The sequence below is a fragment of the Giraffa tippelskirchi genome, chromosome 3 (assembly GCF_054371585.1).
Source record: "Giraffa tippelskirchi isolate mGirTip1 chromosome 3, T2T-mGirTip1v1.2.pri, whole genome shotgun sequence".
Lineage (NCBI taxonomy): Eukaryota > Metazoa > Chordata > Mammalia > Artiodactyla > Giraffidae > Giraffa > Giraffa tippelskirchi.
The window spans coordinates 167,403,064-167,424,120 of NC_137277.1; the positions used below are offsets into that span (position 1 = coordinate 167,403,064).

Genomic DNA, 21,057 nt, shown 5'->3' on the forward strand with positions numbered 1-21,057 from the left:
AAGAGTTGGACACAAGTGAGCAACTTTCACTTAAGAAAATAAAGCCACTAGGAATTTTCATAAACAGGTAACTGTGTAGACAGACACTTTCACTTCTCTTGGGTAAATATCTAGGAGTTGCTCCACACCTTTGATGTGCTTGGTATTGTCAGGCTTTTTAGCTATCCCAGTGGGTGTTGGTTGGTGTCACAGTGGTTTTCATTTGCATTTCCCTAATGACTAACAATGGTGAGCATCTTTTTGTATGCTTATTTGCCATTCAGATATCTTTAGTAGTTTCTGCTCAAATTTTTGCACACTTCTTATCAAGTTGTCTGCCTTCTTATTTTAAAGTTGTGAAAGTTCTATGTATTCTGTAATTTACATATATTCTTGATTCAGTTCTTCATCAGATAATATGTTTTGCAAACATTTTCTCCCAGTTTATCACTTGCCTTTTTATTTCCTTTACAGTGTCTTTTGAAGGATAAGTGTTTTAATTTTGAGAAAGTCAACTTATCAATTTTATTTTAGCTCATACTTTTTGTATTTCTAAGAAACATTACCTAGTCCAAGACACAAAGATTTTCCCTGATGTATTTTCTAGGAATTTTATGTCAATCCAACCTACTTTTCCCCCTTATTGTTCCCTTCTGTTTTCTCTCAATTTCAGCTTATTCTTACTATTTGAATGAAAGGGAACAGTGCTAGAGTTAAGGAAATCCATATAAAATATGGACTTGAGCTAATAATAATGATCTATGTTGGTTCATTCATTATACAAAGATACCATACAATCTTAGCAATTTTTCTGCAAATTTAAAACTGTTCTAAGAACAGAGTTTATCTTTTGAAAAAAGAACAGTGCTTTCTGAACACTGGACATGTCTGAAACACCTGGGTTACACAAATATTCCTGTTTCTCAATTTTTCTTAGCTCCAGTTATGTTTGCCTTCACATGTTTGAAGACAAATAGAAACAGTGGGATGAAGAATTACCATTGTGTATTGCCCTACAGAGATGCAGCCTGGCGAGAAGAATGTGGTGGAAGAGCATGGTACTTGCCAGACTGCAGCCCATAATTTATGACAATTTCCTTGTTTATTTTTTAAAGCAACCAACTTCCCTATAAAAGAGCCAAAAATTATATCATTTCTTTCCTTATTAGCTTATTGATTCTTTGAAGCTATAAACCAAGCCTTCTCATTCTCATTTGCAGCACAAAGTACCTTGTACTCAGTAAATAGTTCTGGTTTGAATGAATGCCATAAATAAAGGCATTGATGAACATAGAGCAGTCTATGCATCTAACATGAAAAAATATGTAATAGTCAATTTAGATTCTCATCAATTAAACATAACAAATGCTTGTTACATCCCCTAAAAAATTAACTGTTGTTAAAATTACTAAGGCAATTAAGTCTACATCATGAATTCATCATAATGAAAGAGCTTCTCTACCCAGAAGAAAATAAAAGGTTTTTCAGTTTGACAAGCAAAAAAAACCATATTTTGAAAGATTACTTTTCATCTTTTTGACATCCTTGTCACTCAAAGCCAGAAAACTTGATTTAGGGGTTTCAAACTCTGTCACTTAGAACAAATTTCATGCTGTGGATGTCTATGCAAAATTTCAGTGCTAATGTTTTCCTGGCCAAGTTATTGCACCCTTCATAAGAGAATTTTCAGCAGAGACTCTGGCAGGTTCTAAATGTAGAAGATTGAATATTGATGTAATGTCAAAAGAGTTCCATAATTAAAGGTGTTTCTTTATAGTGTATCCCTCCATCTATTCATTAATTCAACAAATATTTACTGGGCACCACCTATATGTCAGACACTGCATGAGCAAGGCTTTTCTCTTTCCTGAATCAGAGAGCAGCAACTGAATGAATGAATGAGCACCTTAATGAATAAGAGATGCCTCCTAAAGCCATATTACTGCACTGCTTCAGAGACCATTGAAGGCGATTAATGTCAAAGGAAAGATTGAAAAGTATCCAAAACTTACAGACTTAGAAAAGCTCTTTTCCTTTCATGATCTCCACTCCTACGTTTCAACCCAGAAAGGGAGCTGAGTAATCTTCTGCACTCTTGCCTTGTTCTCCTGGCGTTCAGTCTCCTCCTCCAGACACCAAAAGTGCTTTCCCTTCCTGTCTGTTAGGAACTGCTCTTATGTCATAGCCATCTTTTGGGGGACATGAGACAGCCTGGTCTCTGTTTTTTATTGTTGTTTTTCTGTTGGTTTTCTCATTTAAACTTATGAAGAATAGAATGTACAGAAACGAAATAGTATAATGAAACCGCATGTATCCATCACATAATCCCCTCAAAACCATTAACCCAGGGCCAATTCCATCTACATTTTCATCCACTACCCCATCCTTGTACTATTTTGCAGCAGATCCCCAGCACCAGATATTTTCAGTTGTACCCTGGACTTAGTAACAGAAAGATTAGGCAGGTTTGGGTGGACTCCGGGAGTTGGTGATGGACAGGGAGGCCTGGCGTGCTGCGGTTCATGGGGTTGCAGAGTCGGACATGACTGAGCAACTGAACTGAACTAGATGAAAAGAATTCAAATTTCTGAAAGAGGAAGGAAAGTGCAAAGTGGTTCCAATAAAAAATATTTGCTTACAGTAGCATAACCTGAAAAGTGAAAAGGTTAACAAAATCACCTGCTTTGAAGGGAAATGGTTGAATACAGCCCTGGAATGTCAAGGTCTAGGGACCAGAGAGCAGTCTGAACTTTTTCGTTTTGATCTGTTTCTACCTCTTATCCTTGCATTTCTCTCTTTATTGGCTTAGTTTTTCCTCAAACATACTCACTCTTGCCTGGTGGCTCAGTTGGTAAAGTATGCACGTGCCAAAGCAGGAGACCTGAGTTAGATCCCTAGGTTGGGAAGATCCCCAGGAGAAGGGAATGGCAACCCACTCCAGTATTCTTGCTTGGAGAATCCCATGGACTGAGGAGCCTAGCGGGCTACAGTCCATGGGGTCACAAAGAATTGGACATGACTGAGTAACTAACACTCCCCATGTGGAAGGGACCATATGACTGCAGGAGTCATCTCTGAACTTACACTCTAATAAGCCCATGACTCTGAAGGGAAAGACAGAGTCATCCCTGCCAACTTCAGTCTGTAAAACACAAGGGAGTAATTCTCATTGGTCCAGTTGAAATTATGTGCCTTTTCCCTGACCTATCACTGAGTTCAGAGGAATAGGATACACTGATGCAGCTTTGACCACACCTACATCTCCTTCACTGGTATTAACAGGGTGGATACAGAAGGAAGGAAGGAGGCACAAAGACTATATCTTAAGAAGGAAAGGTACCTGACATTTATTGAGTTTCTAAAATGTGATAGGAGATATCATATTATATTTTTTTTATAAACTAAGAATTCCAGTTGAGCTATTTCAAATCCTGAAAGATGATGCTGTGAAAGTGCTGCACTCGAAATGCCAGCAAATTTGGAAAACTCAGCAGTGACTTCAGGACTGGAAAAGGTCAGTTTTCATTCCAATCCCAAAGAGAGGCAATGCCAAAGAATGCTCAAACTGCCACACAATTGCACTCATCTCACACACTAGTAAAATAATGCTCAAAATTCTCCAAGCCAGGCTTCAGTAATACGTGAACTGTGAATTTCCAGATGTTCAGGCTGGTTTTAGAAAAGGCAGAGGAACCAGAGATCAAATTGCCAATATCTGCTGGATCATCGAGAAAGCAAGAGAGTTCCAGAAAAACATCTATTTCTGCTTTATTGACTATGCCAAAGCCTTTGACTGTGTGGATCACAATAAACTGTGGAAAATTCTGAAAGAAAGGGGAATACCAGACCACCTGGCCTGCCTCTTGAGAAATCTGTATGCAGGTCAGGAAGCAACAGTTAGAACTGGACATGCAACAACAGACTGGTTCCAAATAGGGAAAGGAGTATATCAAGGCTGTATATTCTCACCATGCTTATTTAACTTATATGCAGAGTACATCATGAGAAATGCTGGGCTAGAGCAAGCACAAGCTCAAATCAAGATTGCCAGGAGAAATATCAATAACCTCAGATATGCAGATGACACCACCCTCATGGCAGAAAGTGAAGAAGAACTAAAGAGCCTCTTGATGAAAGTGAAAGAGGAGAGTGAAAAGTTGGCTTAAAGCTCAATATTCAGAAAACTAAGATCATGGGATCCGGTCTCATCACTTCATGTCAAATAGATGGAGAAACAGTGAAAACAGTGGCTGACTATTTTTCTAGGCTCCAAATTCACTGCAGATGGTGTTTGCAGCCATGAAATTAAAAGACGCTTACTCCTTGGAAGGAAAGTTATGACCAACCTAGACAGCATATTAAAAAGCAGAGATATTACTTTGCCAACAAAGGTCCATCTAGTCAAGTCTATGCTTTTTCCAGTGGTCATGTATTGATGTGAGAGCTGGACTATAAAGAAAGCTGAGTGCCAAAGAATTGATGCTTTTGAACTGTGGTGTTGGAGAAGACTCTTGAGAGTCCCTTGGACTGCAAGGAGATCCAACCAGTCCATCCTAAAGAAGATCAGCCCTGGGTGTTCATTGGAGGACTGATGTTGAAGCTGAAACTTCAATACTTTGACACCTGATGCGAAGAGCTGACTCATTTGAAAAGACCCTGATGCTGGGAAAGATTGAGGGCAGGAGGAGAAGGGGACAACAGAGGATGAGATGGCTGGATGGCATCACCAACTCGATGGACATGGGTTTGGGTGGACTCGGGGAGTTGGTGATGGACAGGGAGGTCTGGCGTGCTGCAGTTCATGGGGTCGCAAAGAGTCAGACATGACCAAGCGACTGAACTGAACTGAAGAATCCCTAAAAGATAAATATAATTACTTGCCTTTATGATCTTTAGAAACATTCATTTTTATTTTATGTCTTTATTTAATGCCATGCACAACATGCAAGATCTTAGTTCCCAAACCAGGGATCGAAGCCGTGCCCCCGCATCAGGAGTGCAGAGTCTTAACCACAGAACCACCAGGAAACTTCAGTTCAGTTCAGTCACTCGGTCGTGTCTGACTCTTTGTGACCCCATGAATTGCAGCACACCAGGCCTCTCTGTCCATCACGAACTCCCGGAGTCTACCCAAACCCATGTCCATCGAGTCAGTGATGCCATCCAACCATCTCATCCTCTGTCATCCCCTTCTCCTCCCACCCCCAATCCCACCCAGCATTAGGGTCTTTTCCAATGAGTCAACCCTTCACATGAGGTGGCCAAAGTATTGGAGTTTCAGCTTCAACATCATTCCTTCCAATGAACACCCAGGATTGATCTCCTTAGGATGGACTGGTTGGATCTCCTTGCAGTCCAAGGGACTCTCAAGGGTCTTCTCCAACACCACAGTTCAAAAGCATCAATTCTGCAGCGCTCAGCTTTCTTCACCGTCCAACTCTCACATCCATACATGACCACTGGAAAAACCATAGCCTTGACTAGACAGACTTTTGTTGGCAAAGTAATGTCTCTGCTTTTAAATATGATATCTAAGTTGGCCATAACCTTCCTTCCAAGGAGTAAGCGTCTTCTAATTTCATGGCTGCAATCACCAACAGCAGTGATTTTGGAGCCCAAAAAATAATGTCTGACACTGTTTCCATTGTTTCCCCATGTATTTCCCATGAAGTGATGGGACCAGATGCCATGATCTTAGTTTTCTGAACGTTGAGCTTTAAGCCAATTTTTTCACTCTCCTCTTTCACTTTCATCAAGAGGCTCTTTAGTTTTTCTTCACTTTCTGCTATAAGGGTTACCTATTTGCATTTTTTAATGAAAGAAGAAAAATTCAGAAATTACACACTTTTCCCAAACTTGGCTCTTTTGGTATACTCAGTTCTACCTCTCGTGCTATTCCTGAGTTGTGTGTTTTAAAGTATGTGGTGAAGGACATGGAAGCAACCTAGATGCCCATCAGCAGACAAATGGATAAGGAAGCTGTGGTACATATACACAATGGAATATTACTCAGCCATTAAAAAAAATACATTTGAATCAGTTCTATTGAGATGGATGAAACTGGTGCCCATTATACAGAGTGAAGTAAGCCAGAAAGAAAAACAACAATACAGTATACTAATGCATATATATGGAATTTGAAAGATGGTAACGATAACCCTATATGAGAGACAGAATAAAAGCCACAGATGCATAGAACAGTCTTATGGACTCGGAGGGAGAAGGTGAGGGTGGGACATTCTGGGACAATAGCATTGAAACATGTATATTATCATATTTGAAACAGAACACCATTCCAGGTTCGATGCATGAGACAAATGCCCAGGGCTGGGGCAATGGGATGACCCAGAGGGATGGGATGGAGAGGGAGGTGGGAGGCGGGTTCAGGATGGGGAACACATGTAAACCCATGGCTGATTCATGTCAATGTATGGCAAAAACTACTACAATATTGTAAAGTAATTAGCCCCAACTAAAATAAATAAATTTATTAAAAAAATAAAATAAAAAGTATGTGGTGAGCACACGCTGAGTAAAGAGGATGTTTCAAGACAGAAGAGATTTTGATGGCTGTGAAACTTAGACCCTGGAGGCAATATGAAACCATATGACCTTAAGCAATTTACTTACCTTCTCCTTGCCTGTTTCCTGCTGAGTAAAGTCATTGTAATAATAACCAAGTAGATTGCAAAGATTAAGAAAAGAGATGTATGTAAAGTACCTCATACAGTGCCTGGCTTATAGTATGAAATAAGTAAATGGTTGCAATTATTAGTACTATAACTACAGCCCAGTGCTCAAGGTGAGTACAAAGAAATGATTATCAAAAGCAAAAAGAACTCCGGGGTCACCAGCTGTGATGAATTTCCATGACTGTGAAATGCAAACACTCTATTTTTATTATTTCTTGAAAGGTAAGACACAAAATATACAACGATGTTTTTATTATTTTCTATTATCAATTGCATGCAGTTTCCCCCAAGTCTGAGAATCCACTGGAAGTTCAATGAGGGAGGATGACGAGGTTACTTACTAAAAAGGGAAAAATTGAAACACACAAAAAGCCTCACTGACCTAGAAAGAGAGATGTTTGAGTGGTTTTGTCAAACTAGGGTAGATATCATTTCCCATTTCTGGTTCTTGTTTGAAAGGGAAGCCAATGAAATTGCCTTAAAGAGGAAAATCATCCCAATGAATGGTTTTAGCCTTTTAAATCTAACATCTAATGATGTGACAACATTGTCTCTATTTGCTGAAGACCAGAAAACTGCCACTGCTGTTACAGCTGGAAAAGTTTGGCAGTGAAAAGAGAAAGAATATTCTGAATGAATACCACCCTAGGAATATATTCAATCTTCTAGATAAAACTGTCTCTGCCTCCATTTGCAGCTTGCCAAACATGATTCTTGTCATGAAAGATACAACTCACTCTAGAAGGGATTGTGATAGAATGGCTCAAAGAAATTTAAGTCAGTGGAATACAGAAATTTCAAACAGTTCCATTGTGAGGTTTCTAGAACTAACAAATATCTGGTGACAGGAAGATATGGATGGTCTTAGGTATATGTGGCACCTTTCCTAGCTGCAGATACTTGTGCTGTCCCATAGAGGAGAGTGAAAAACTCAACATTTAAAAACTAAGATCATGGCATCTGGTCCCATCACTTCATGACAAATATAAGGGGAAAAGGGGGGAACAGCTACGGATTTTATTTTCTTGGGCTCTAAAATCACTGTGGATGGTGACTGCAGCCAGGAAATTAAAAGATGCTTGCTTTTTGGAAGGAAAGCTGTGATAAACCTAGACAGCATATTAAAAACCAGAGACAATCACTTTGCCAACAAATGTCCATCAAAGCTTTGGTTTTTCCAGTAGTCATGTATGGATGTGAGAGTTGGATCATAAAGAAGGCTGAGCACCAAAGAATTGATGCTTTTTTTTTTTTTTTAAGATAAGGTCTTTTTTTATTTTTCTTTTTCTTTTTTTTTCTTTTTTTTTTTATTTTATAAATTTATTTATTTTAGTTGGGGGCTAATTACTTTACAATATTGTAATAGTTTTTGCCATACATTGACATGAATCAGCCATGGGTTTACATGTGTTCCCCTTCCTGTACCCCCCACCCACCTCCCTCCCCATCCCATCCCTCTGGGTCATCCGATTGCCCCGGCCCTGAGCAGACGAATGGATAAGGAAGCTGTGGTACATATACACAATGGAATATTACTCAGCCATTAAAAAAAAATACATTTGAATCGGTTCTACTGAGATGGATGAAACTGGAGCCCATTATACAGAGTGAAGTAAGCCAGAAAGAAAAACAACAATACAGTATACTAATGCATATATATGGAATTTGAAAGATGGTAACGATAACCCTATATGCGAGTCAGAATAAGAGACACAGATGCATGGAACAATTTTATGGACTCTGAGGGAGAAGGTGAGGGTGGGACGTTCTGGGAGAATAGCATTGAAACATGTATATTATCGTATGTGAAACAGAACACCATTCCATGTTCGAATTGATGCTTTTGAACTGTGGTGCTAGAGAATACTCTTGAGAGTCTCTCGGACAGCAAGGAGATCAAACAAGTCAATCCTAGAGGAAATCAACACTGAATATTCATTGGAAGGACTGATCCTGAAGTTAAAGCTCCAATACTTTGGCCACCTGATGGGTAGAGCCCATCAATGGGTAGACTCATTGGAAAAGACCCTGACACTTGGAAAGACTTGAGGGCAGAAGAAGAAGGGGGTGACAGAGGATGAAATGGTTAGATAGCATTGCCAATTCAATGGACATGAGTTTGAGCAAACTCATGGAGATAGTGAAGGACAGGGAAGCCTGGCATCCTGCATTTCATGAGGTTGCCAAATGTCGGACATGATTTAGTGACTGAACAACAGCAACAAATCCTATGGAACTGAGTTTGTTTTATCTCTGACCTTGGCCAGATTGAGTCATGAAAATTTACTCAGGAACCTGAACCAGAAAAACAGAAAATCTGATAGGGGTGGTTAGGTAAAGCAGAATGTTTTTTATTTCTTATTTCTTACTACCATCCCTTCTTTTGTCATCTAGTGAAGGTAATGAAAGAGGAAATCTGTAATCCACAGAGGCACCCATTAGCAAAGGCATTCTCTGTTTTCATAGTGTTGCTTAAGTCACTTCAGTCATGTCTGGCTCTTTGTGACCTCATGGACTGTAGGCCACCAGGCTCCTCCATCCATGGGATTCTCTAGGCAAGAACACTGGAGTGGGTTGCCATTTCCTTCTCCAGGGGATCTCCCTGACACAGGGATCGAACCCAGGTCTCCTGCATTGCAGGCAGATTCTTTACCATCTGAGCCATAAGGGAAGCCTGGAAGAATTATTAATGTTTATCTAAATCTGTGATTCTAAAAGGAACAAGTTCCTTTAAGACTCTGTAGGGTGAGCAGGTAGGTCTTGATTCCATGCAGACTTTTAGTGCTTCTTAGATAATGAGGAATTTCAGTACAAAGTACTGCAGTCCTGAAGGAAAAGCCTGGGATCAGTCTTACAGTCTCTACTTATTTTGACCTAATCCCTCACCTCTCTGGTTATTCTCAGTTCTTTCACTCCTGTTTCTATTCTGATACCCGGCTGTTTATCTCCAATTTGAGCCCTGGCACTGGAGATGTCCACACTAGGGGGCCAGATGCTTTCTTTTGCCTCTCAGATTTTCTCTCATCTTGGCAATAACCTAACTCTGAGTTGCCTGTACAAACTGCTCTACGCCTCCCACTCTTCCCTACATTTCAAATCTCTTTGAGCTCATGGCCCATCAAGTGGTCAAGTATTAAACATGACTAAATAATATTAGGTTTAGCTACAAATTGGTAAGGCCAAGCATGTACTTTTATAGTTCTTTTATTCAATAATAACATTACTAACAATTTCTTTAAATTTTTTATTATGGAAAATATCAAAAGCACATAAAAGTAAAATGGGATAATGAACTCCCTTGTACCATTGGACAGTTTCACAATTACTTTTTAAGCTTATGACTATAAAAATAGTTGCATAACTAGCAAATTACTTCAATACCTTACAATTACATTTTGACTAAAGCCACATTTGCAACTTGGCAATGTTGGCATCCCTGCCTTTCAAGACTGTGTCCTGCCTTGCTCAATTATAATGGACCATTCCTCCTAGCAGATTTAGCCTGAACTGCTTAAGCAAATCTACCAGAGATATTATGTGTTTGCTCTGTTTCTTAAAAATAGAAGGTGATTTAAAAGGTCATAAAAATGTTCATTCATGAGGTCAGTGCATGTAGTTATCCTTTGTGTCTCTGATAGCAATTTGGCAGGAGAGCATGTTTATTGCCTCTGATCTCAACCATAAAAAGGCCAGGGAGGTAACACAAACCATGCCAACCTCCCTTCATAATTAATTATATAGCCCATCCATGAGCTTATCTAAACATATTTAGAAGCCATTTCTATTTCTATCCTGTATAAGTTCTGAAGGAGCCTGGTAGAGGCCTTGGAGATAGCAGTTGAAACAGGAGGTGGCGGGACGGATAAACAAGCACACATTTTACCCCACTAAACACAACTTTGGTGAAGTGGCATTCAAAACCACACAGCAGGATTAGCAGTTCCGCCAGTACGGCCTTCTCTTTATTACTAACGAGCTTATCACCTCAACCGATAAATCCTCACACAGTCAAAGGCAAGTACATCTTCAAAAAAACTGAAGTTACTGTCAGGTATTTTATAACTCATAGCACAATCCAGACTTGCTGGAGATAAGGTATGTATATATAAGAGCTCTTCCTGTCTTTAGCTCCAATAACCTTAGTCTGGACATTTATCTTTACTAACTTAGAGATGAATTTTATGTATGTGTATATCATACATATATCATATACATGTGTGTATATACACATTTTTAAGGTAAAATCAGACATACTTGCTGGCTTGTGTTGCCACTTGAGGTTAAAAAATGTTTTTCCTAAAAGGTCATTTTGATGTGGGTCACTTTCAATGTCTTGATTTAATTTGTCACGGTATTGCTTCTGTTTTATGTTTCTGGTTTTTTGGCCAAGAGGCATTGTAGCTCCTGGGCCAAGGATCAGACTCACATGTCCTGCATGGGAAGGTAAAGTCTTAACCACTGTAATGCCAGGGAAGTCCCTAAAATATAGTTCTGAAGATGATGTATTTGCATCTTCTAAAAGGCTCATTGGTTTTAGGGAACTTCCCTGGTGGTTCAGATGGTAAAGAAGCTGCCTGCAATGCAGGAGACCAGAGTTCGATGCCTAGGTCAGGAAGATCCCCTGGAGAAGAGAACAGTAACCCACTCCAGTATTCTTGCCTTAAAATATAGTTCTGAAGTTGATTCATTTGCATCTTCTAAAAGATTCGTTAGTTTTACCAGCAAAACCTTTGGCGTTGCCCCAGAAGTTGCTCTATGTTCCCTTCTTTACCTCAGCCTTTCCTCCATGTATCACGTACCCTTCTTTAGTAGGATGCGGTGGGGTAGAAAAGGGCTGTCAGGAGATAAAACTGGGTTGACTGTAGGCATAGTTCGGTAAAGTCTGAGTCCAAGAAGAGCCTACCATATAGTCAATAAGTTATGAAGGATATAAGATAAAAAGAACAAATATTGAAGCATTCTGTGTGATTACATTTTGTATTGAATCAGGTTATTTAGAAAAAGTAAAAGATAAGAAGACTAATAATGTCTCACTTCGAGGACAAATTTCACATCCTACAAACTCTCCCAAATCAAAAATTTACTCATTATAACTTGTGTTTATGTTATTGTCACTTAAAAGTATTGTTTTTGTGGATATATCAAAATAACTGTCACTTGTCCCCAAGTTTAGTCTGGAACCATGTGAGCTTGAAAAAAGGCCTCCCAGGTAGCTCAGTAGTAAAGAATCTACCTGCCAATGCTAGAAATGCGGGTTCAGTCCCTGAGTGCAGAAGATCCCCTGGAGAAGGAAATAGCAAGACATTCCAGTATTCTTGCCTGGAAAATCCCATGGACAAGGAGCCTTGTGGGCTATATAGTCCATGGGGTCACAAAAGAGTTGAGCATGACTTAGCAACTAAACAACAACAATGTGAATTTGAATGGGATAGGAAGGCATCCTTTGAACCAAATGCAAAGTTTTGTTTTTTTAATAGATTGTTTTCCTTGAATGGTGTTTGATTTTCTTAACTGACTCAGTGAATTCCTCTCTGGGAAGCCAAGGGCTCCCTTAGAGTCTGGAGAAGTGTAGCTTGTCTGTCCAGGTGTTAACTGGAGCACAATCAGTTAGACAAAAGACAAAACTGAATGACAAGGAAGGTCAGTTTGTGGCTTAATCAGAGAGGGAACTGTGACTCTGAAGCTGTCAAGTACACTCTAAGACTAAGACTCTATGCCCCTAGGGAAAGAAGAACAGAGGGCTGTGTTCCTTGGTCCACTCCTGGAGAACCACTGTGACCTACATAAGCATCTGATGGCAGTACACTATAAGGCATTGCTTCACTCTTGTTTGGGAAGGGCTTAGCACAAGCTAAGCCCTTTGCCTGAAATGTTCTCATTTCCAAAACAATCCCTCTGCATCCTGTAGATTTCAACTCTTGCCCAGAGAAGCCATTGTAAGTCTGGGCCAGGTTTCTTTAATCTAAGCATGCACAGAACCCAGGTTATAGACCATTTACTTTGCTCATAAATTACTTGTAAATGCTTCAGCATATACAGTGCATTTATGTTTCTTAATTTTCATCTTAAGTATGTTTCATTCATAGTTGAATGACCTTAATATAAAACACCCTCACTCAGGGTGTGATTTTTGTTGTTCAGTAGCTAAGTCATGTCTGACTCTTTGTGACCCCATGGACTGCTACACATCAGGCTCCTCTGTCCTCCACTGTCTCCCAGAGTTTGCTCAAATTCATGTCGATTGAGTTGGTGATGCTATCTAACCATTTCATCTTCTGCCACCCTCTTCTCCTTTTGCCTTCAGTCTTAGACAGCATCAGGGTCTTTTAAAGCTCTAATAAAACTCTTCACTCCAGGGGCAGCTACACAAAATCTACAAGTATCTCTAATTCACCAGAGGGCTTGATGTTCAGCACATTGCCTTTCTCATTGGTTTAATGAGTAGCATTTTTAAAATGTGGATTGTCTAGAAAATCTCATACACCTTCTCCTGCCTCTGCAGAAATAGGACAAAGAATTGAGAGGCTGCAGTAGCATTAACTTTTCAGAAGTGTGTCAAGTTTAGGCATCCATCTCATTCCTGATCAGGATGCTTACGGAGGCTGTTGACACCTGAATCCTGCTGCTGAAATTTTGTCACATTAATTTCAAGTGGACTTTTAATACAGCATCTAAGAGTCTTGCTGCTCAAAATGTAGTCTGGGAACATCAGTGTCAGCCACATGTGAGAGCTGGCTGGAAATGTAGACTTTCAGGCTCTTTCCTTGAAATTAATGAAATTAAAAGACGCTTGCTCCTTGAAAGAAAGGCTATGACCAACCTAGACAGCATATTAAAAACCAGAAACATTACTTTGCCAACAAAGGTCCATCTAGTCAAGGCTATGGTTTTTCCAGTAGTCATGGATGGATGTGAGAGTTGGACTATAAAGAAAGCTGAGCACCGAAGAACTGATGCTTTTGAACTGTGGAGTTGAAGAAAACTCTTGAGAGTCACTTGGAATACAAGGAGATCCAACCAGTCATCCTAAAGGAGATCAGTCCTGGGTGTTCATTGGAAGGACTGATGTTGAAGCTGAAACTCCAATACTTTGGCCACCTGATGAGAAGAGCTGACTCATTCAAAAAGACCCTGATGCTGGGAAAGATTGAAGGCAGGAGGAGAAGGGGATGACAGACCATGAGATGGTTGGATGGCATCACCGACTCAATGAACATGAGTTTGGGTTAACTCCAGGAGTTGGTGATGAACAGTGAAGCCTGGTGTGCTGCAGTTCATGGGGGTCACAAAGACTCCAACACAACTGAGTGACTGAACTGAACTGATCAGGACCTTTTCCAGGCCTACTGCACGTGAACAAGATCCCCAGTGATCTCTCCGCACATTGACAATACAGACGAGGTCGTATGAATTCGTTTATGTTTATGCCAGTTTACAACTCTTTGTGTGACAGGATTCCATCTGAGGCTTACAGTCACTGTAGCTAACATGTGGTAGGGAGGAGGTAAGTGGGGAGAATGCAGTCTTCACCAAAATTAATTTTGGAGCCCACCTTTACCTACCATAAATAACTTTATCACTGCAAACTAGCAAATTGGCCTGGGTCAGTCTATAGCTTTCTCTTTTCAGTCTGACTCTGTTTACAATGTTACATTCCATGTGTGATTATTTAGTTAATGTGTGTCTCCCTTATACTGTAGGCTCCAAAGGGCATAAGCAGGTTTCATTTTTTCTGTAGTAAATTGTCTACCCTTGCTCTACTAGTAGACACTCAATAAATATTTGTTGAATAAATATTGTTGAAGCAACAGAAGGTCTATGATGTTTCTTATCAGGCAAGGAAATACATTTAAGCTTTTATGGGCTTTTCAACTTTGAACTGGCTCTTGGGTGCTGAATGAATAACTTCCAATGCGATTTCCCACCCAAAATCCAAACAAACATTTCCCAAATTCCCATCTCGTGTACCTCTAGTTGCACTACAATGAAGTTCAGGGTTTGGTGAGTTATTTATAAAAGTGTTTTCTTTTTTGCTTTTTTTTTTTTTAAATCTTTTTGCTTATCTCTATTTGGTTGCAGCTTGCTAATCAGGTATGTACATGTTTAATCATCACAGAATGCATAACCACAGTGTTAAAAGGAACATCGACAAATTGTTTCCTGACCTCAGTACAGTGTTCTGGGCTCAGAGTGGCAGACTGCCATTTCATAAGAAAGCAAGGAAATCCAGCCAGTGGTGACACACATATGCCTTCCCTCACTTCAGTCATGTGAAATAGAGAATCTTATCAGAAATACATAATCAATTTAAGCTTATTTTATGCAAATTATACCCTATTAAGGAAGCTTGTAAGCAAGATCTCTGAAAACAAGATTCTGCAGGATTTTTGGCACTGCTGTGACAGATAGTACTAAATGCCAGCAGGCTTGCATATTTAAAATACTTAATGATGGAGAGAAAATATAAAATTAATTATCTTGGTGAGGAAAAAAGCTGACAGACAGATAATTTATTAAAAACTATTTTGGAAAATTGTTACATAAAACATTCTTAAATAAGAGCAATTGATCTATCTAATAATAGAAATTGGAACTTACCAAAATGGTGGTGAATTAAGATTTATATAGAGCTCCAATCCAAACAAAAGATGAAATAACTTGTACTTATAATACACAATTGATTGTTCATGGATCTATTGGGCCATAAAAATGGCTTGACAGCCCGTATTTGCAAGTTCTAATAGTTTATATGAGTATTATTTGAGGAAAGTCAAATATCCTTAGCGTTATAGCCATGCCTGCAAAGGTTATTTTTCAAAGAACCGTGCTGTGGTTTCATATGGTGTGATGATTAGTTTTATGTGTCAATTTGACTGGACCACAAGATGTCCAGACATTTGATCAAATATTGTTATGGGTATGTGTATGAGAGTGTTTCTGGATGAGATGACATTTGAATTGAGTAGAGCAGATTGCCTTCCCTAATGTGGATGGGTCTCAACCGATCACTGAAAACCTAAATAGAAGGAAAAGACTGAGTAAGGGGGAACTTTGCCTGCCTGATGACTTGAGCTGGGACATCAGTCTTCTCTTGCCCTCAGCTAAAACTTACACCAGTGGCTCTAGCAGTTCTTAGCCTTTTAAACTCAGACTGGAAATATACCACCAGCTCTCCTGTGTCTCCAGTTTGAGGACTACAAATGTTGGGACTTCTTGATCTTCATAATTGTGTGAGCCAATTCCTCACATTCCCTCTCTCTCTCCCTCTCTTGCTCTCTCTCTATATATTACATATATATGTTTTATCTATCTATCTATCTATCTATATATATGAATTTTATATGTATACATTATACACATATATATCTGTTTGGATTATATCTATATATATGGGCTTTATATGTATACATTAAATTATATATAAGCATACACATAACATGTATATAAACATTATATATGAAACTACCTTATATGTTATATGTTGTATATAATATACATTATATATATTATTATATAAACATATATGTATACATATTATATATTTACTATATATGTGTGTTTTATATGTTTATATATGTTTATATATAAGATACATACAATGTATGAGCATAAAATTCCTATAGATTTTTGTTGTAGTTATAACAAACATACATATAAAATCCATACATATATATGGGCTTACTGGTGGCTCAGTGGTAAAGAATCTACCTGCAATTCAGGAGACACAGGTTCGATCCCTGGTCCAGTAAGATCCCCTGGAGGAGCGCATGGCAACCCACTCCAGTATTCTTGCCTAGAAAATCACATGGACAGAGCAGATTGGTGGGCTTCAGTCCCCAGGGTCTGAGTTTGACATGACTGAAGCAACTTAGCAAGCATGGACATATATATATATATGTGTGTGTGTATGTATGTATTATGTAAATATATATACATATATATCCTATTGGTTCTGTTTTTCTACATATGGCTTATTCCAAGATAGTTCTTACATAATAGGGCTACTTTTATCATTATTTTATTTTGGGGGTTGGAAATTTCTTCTTGTTTTCAAAACCAGACACGTGAGAAGAGAAATGTACAGGACAGAGATCCACGCACTGTAATAATACATGGATAAAGTGATTGAAATGGTTAAGTAAGGAATACTGTATTATGAAAACACATTTTTCTTAGACTTTCAACTTCACATGGGGAACTTACCTTACATTTGAAAAGTATGAAGCTATAAGGTTTTATTACTTAGCAATATTTATGCACATAGGTCCCTGAAATGGAAAAGCACACATTTTATCACCTTGCTCCTATAACTCCAAACTGTTGAATAGATTTAGTATTTTTGAAATGAATTAAGACCACATGTAGGCAATTTAAGTCCCAAAGCTTGTGATTTCAATAGGAATGGGAAGAATAAAATGGTGATGGAAAGATTTTGCATAATGCTAGGCATGTGCCCTTACTCTGAAAGAAAGGATGTGTAACACAAAAGTATAATTTAGACTCAGAGTGTGGAAAGAAAGTGAAACGTTGGAGAGCGGAAAGGGAGCTTTTCATTTTCTGGAGCCCAGGCCTTTCTCTTCCTAAGGTGGAGGTGGTCCATGATATAGATCATCTCTTGGGACCGTAGGGGTAGAAAAGGCCACCTTAGACCTAATTCCTCAATTCATTATTTCTGAGCTTGCAAATGCCATAACCAAAGAGGTTGCTCAAGCCTTTCCCCCAGACTTACTTGCCTAAATAGGAGAAGATGGTTTAGTTATTCTACTGTTACATTAATTTACATAACAGAGCTTCACAGCCACACAGACTAACAAACAGGAATGGAAACTAGTCTCACTATTTTTCTCCTTTGTACATATTTCCATTCTTCATTTCCTGGGATAGCACCTGTGCTCTTTTGGGATATTGCAGATAAAAACAATGACAAAATAAGTCTTTTAGAAACTTCAAATGGAGCTCCACTACATAACTTGTATTTTCAGGGCAGCAGGGTAGAATTAGAGAAAGAAAACCTAGGTTCTAACCTTATCCATTTAATTTTGATAAATATTCATAAAATGCCATCTATGCAAGATATTGACATAAACATCAAGCTTACAAAAATGTTGATAGGAAAGACGACAAAGAGGTCAAAGGAGAGAAAGTTTATGGAAATAATTATAACACAATGAGATATTTATAGCCACATACTAGATCACAGGTGGTTTTAAGAAGAAAACCATCATTTCTGTTTGAGTCAAGGAAAAGCTTTGCTAAAGAAGCAGGCATGTTAACAAGAATCTTTCTAAGCCCTACATTTACACTGAAAGTGAAGCTGACATTTGGTTGCTGAAGCATTTGTTCTTTAAGTCTTCAACTTTTCACAGTCTCAGATTTCTCTTTCCTCCAAGTATTCCAATGCTGACCACTTTTCTTTTTCTCTCATGCCTATTCTTTCTTTTCAAAGCTTTCAGTTCAGTTCAGTTCAGTCACTCAGTTGTCTACGACTCTTTGTGACCCCATGAATCGCAGCATGCCAGAACTCCCTGTCCATCACCAACTCCCAGAGTTTACTCAAACTCACATCATCGAGTCAGTGATGCCATCCAACAATATCATCCTCTGCCATCCCCTTCTCCTCCTGCCTTCAGTCTTTCCCAGCATCAGGGTCTTTTCAAATGAGTCAGTTCTTTGCATCAGATGGCCAAAGAATTGGAGTTTCAGCTTCAGCATCAGTCCTTCCAATGAACACCCAGGAATGATCTCCTTTAGGATGGACTGGTTGGATCCCCAAGGGACACTCAAGAGTCTTCTCCAACACCACAGTTCAAAAGCATCAATTCTGCAGCACTCAGCTTTCTTCACCGTCCAACTCTCACATCCATACATGACTACTGGAAAAACCATAGCCTTGACTAGATGGACGTTTGTTGGCAAAGTAATGTCTCTGCTTTTAAATATGCTATCTAGGTTGGTCATAACCTTCCTTCCAAGGAGTAAGCGACTTTTAATTTCATGCCTGCAATCACCATCTGCAACGATTTTAGAAGCCCCCAAAATAAAGTCTACACTGTTTCCACTGTTTCCCCATCTATTTCCCATGAAGCGATGGGAACAGATGCCATGATCTTAGTTTTCTGAATGTTGAGCTTTAAGCCAACTTTTTCACTCTCCTCTCTCACTTTCATCAAGAGGCTCTTTAGTTCTTCTTCACTTTCTGCCATAAGGGTGGTGTCATTGCATATCTGAGGTTATTGATATTTCTCCCGGCAGTCTTGATTCCAGCTTGTGCTTCTTCCAGCCCAGCGTTTCTCATGATGTACTCTGCATATAAGTTAAATAAGCAGGATGACAATATATAGCCTTGAGGTACTCCTTTACCTATTTGGAACCAGTCTGTTGTTCCATGTCCAGTTTTAACTGTTGTTCCCTGACCTGCATACAGGTTTCTCAAGAGACAGATCAGATGGTCTGGTATTCCCATCTCTTTCAGAATTTTCCACAGTTTATTGTGATCCACAGAGTCAAAGGCTTTGGCATAGTCAATAAAACAAAAATAGGTGTTTTTCTGGAACTCTCCTGCTTTTTCGATGATCCAGCGGATATTGGCAATTTGATCTCTGGTTCCTCTGCCTTTTCTAAAACCAGCTTGAACATCTGGAAATTCACAGTTCACATATTACTGAAGCCTGGCTTGGAGAATTTTGAGCATTATTTTACTAGCGTGTGAGATGAGTGCAATTGTGTGGTAGTTTGAGCATTCTTTGGCATTGGCTTTCTTTGGGATTGGAGTGAAAACTGACCTTTTCCAGTCCTGTGGCCACTGCTGAGTTTTCCAGATTTGCTGGCATATTGAGTGCAGCACTTTCACAGCATCATCTTTTAGGATTTAAATAGCTCAAGTGGAATCCCATCACTTCCACTAGCTTTGTTTGTAGTGATGCTTTCTAAGGCCCACTTGACTTCACATTCCAGGATTTCTGGCTCTAGGTGAGTGATCACACCATTGTAATTATCTGGGTCATGAAGATCTTTTTGTACAGTTCTTCTGTGTATTCTTGCCACCTCTTCTTAATATCTTCTGCTTCTGTTAGGTCCATACCATTTTTGTCCTTTATTGAGCCCATCTTTGCATGAAATGTTCCCTTGGTATCTCTAATTTTCTTGAAGAGATCTCTAGTCTTTCCCAATCTGTTGTTGTCCTCTATTTCTTTGCATTGATCGCTGAGGAAGGCTTTCTTATCTCTCCTTGCTATTCTTTGGAACTCTGCATTCAGATGGGAATATCTTTCCTTTTCTCCTTTGCTTTTCACTTCTATTCTTTTCCCAGCTATGTGTAAGGCCTCCTCAGACAGCCATTTTGCTTTTTTGCATTTCTTTTCCATGGGGAGGGTCTTGATCCCTGTCTCCTGTACAATGTCATGAACCTCTGTCCATAGTTTATCAGGTACTCTGTCTATCAGATCTAGTCCCTTAAATCTATTTGTCACTTCCACTGTATAATCATAAGGGATTTGATTTAGGCCATACCTGAATGGTCTAGTGGTTTTCCCTACTTTCTTCAATTTAAGTCTGAATTTGGCAATAAGGAGTTCATGATATGAGCCACAGTTCGCTCCTGGTCTTGTTTTTGCTGACTGTGTAGAGCTTCTCCATCTTTGGCTACAAAGAATATAATCAGTCTGATTTTGGTGTTGACCATCTGGTGATGTCCATATGTAGAGTCTTCTCTTGTGTTGTTGGAAGAGGGTGTTTGCTATGACCAGTGCATTCTCTTGGCAAAACTCTATTAGCCTTTGCCTTGCTTCATTCTAGTATTCAAAGCTTTCAGTCCGCATTAATTATGCCTATCATACCAAAGATTATAACTGCATGTCTTTTTTAAATATTGGCCTGTTTTGTCACATGGTCAAATTTTTTACAGATAAGAAAAATGCATGCAATCAAATTATGCAAATACAAACAAACTTTGTTTTTTATCCATTTTAAAGCAGTTCCCCCTCACCAATTTTTTTTGCTTTGCCTTCCCACTCCCTAACATTTATCTCAACCCCACAGGTATATTCTTATTCCTATGCAGTTCTACTTATTTTCCTCTTTATCATATAATCATATACACATAATCACACTTTTACAATTTCCTCATTGTTCTACAAAAGTTAGATTATATAGTTTTCTCTATCTTGTCCTTATCATTCAAAAGTAGTATAGAAATCCCTCTAAGCCTCCTAGTAGAGCTCCAATTCATCCTTTTTAACACTATAAAATATTCCATTGTGTAAATGCACAATGATTTTGTCAGTCATTCCAATAAACGCAAGGATTTTACCTCAAGAATTTTGCTGCAATAAATGTTGACATCCATATATCCTTGAATGTTTTTATCTCTTTGGTATGGATTCCCAGG

The 21,057-nt window shown here is 39.0% G+C and overlaps 1 long non-coding RNA gene across 1 annotated transcript in view; it reads left to right on the top strand.

The window, feature by feature from the left end:
• The first annotated feature begins 10,312 nt into the window (after positions 1-10,312).
• Positions 10,313-21,057, top strand: part of LOC145541904 (uncharacterized) — a 103,570-nt gene continuing 92,825 nt past the window's right edge. Inside the window, exon 1 of the long non-coding RNA XR_014079404.1 lies at positions 10,313-10,685. This is a non-coding gene — a long non-coding RNA (uncharacterized LOC145541904). The remainder of the gene's footprint in view (positions 10,686-21,057) is intronic.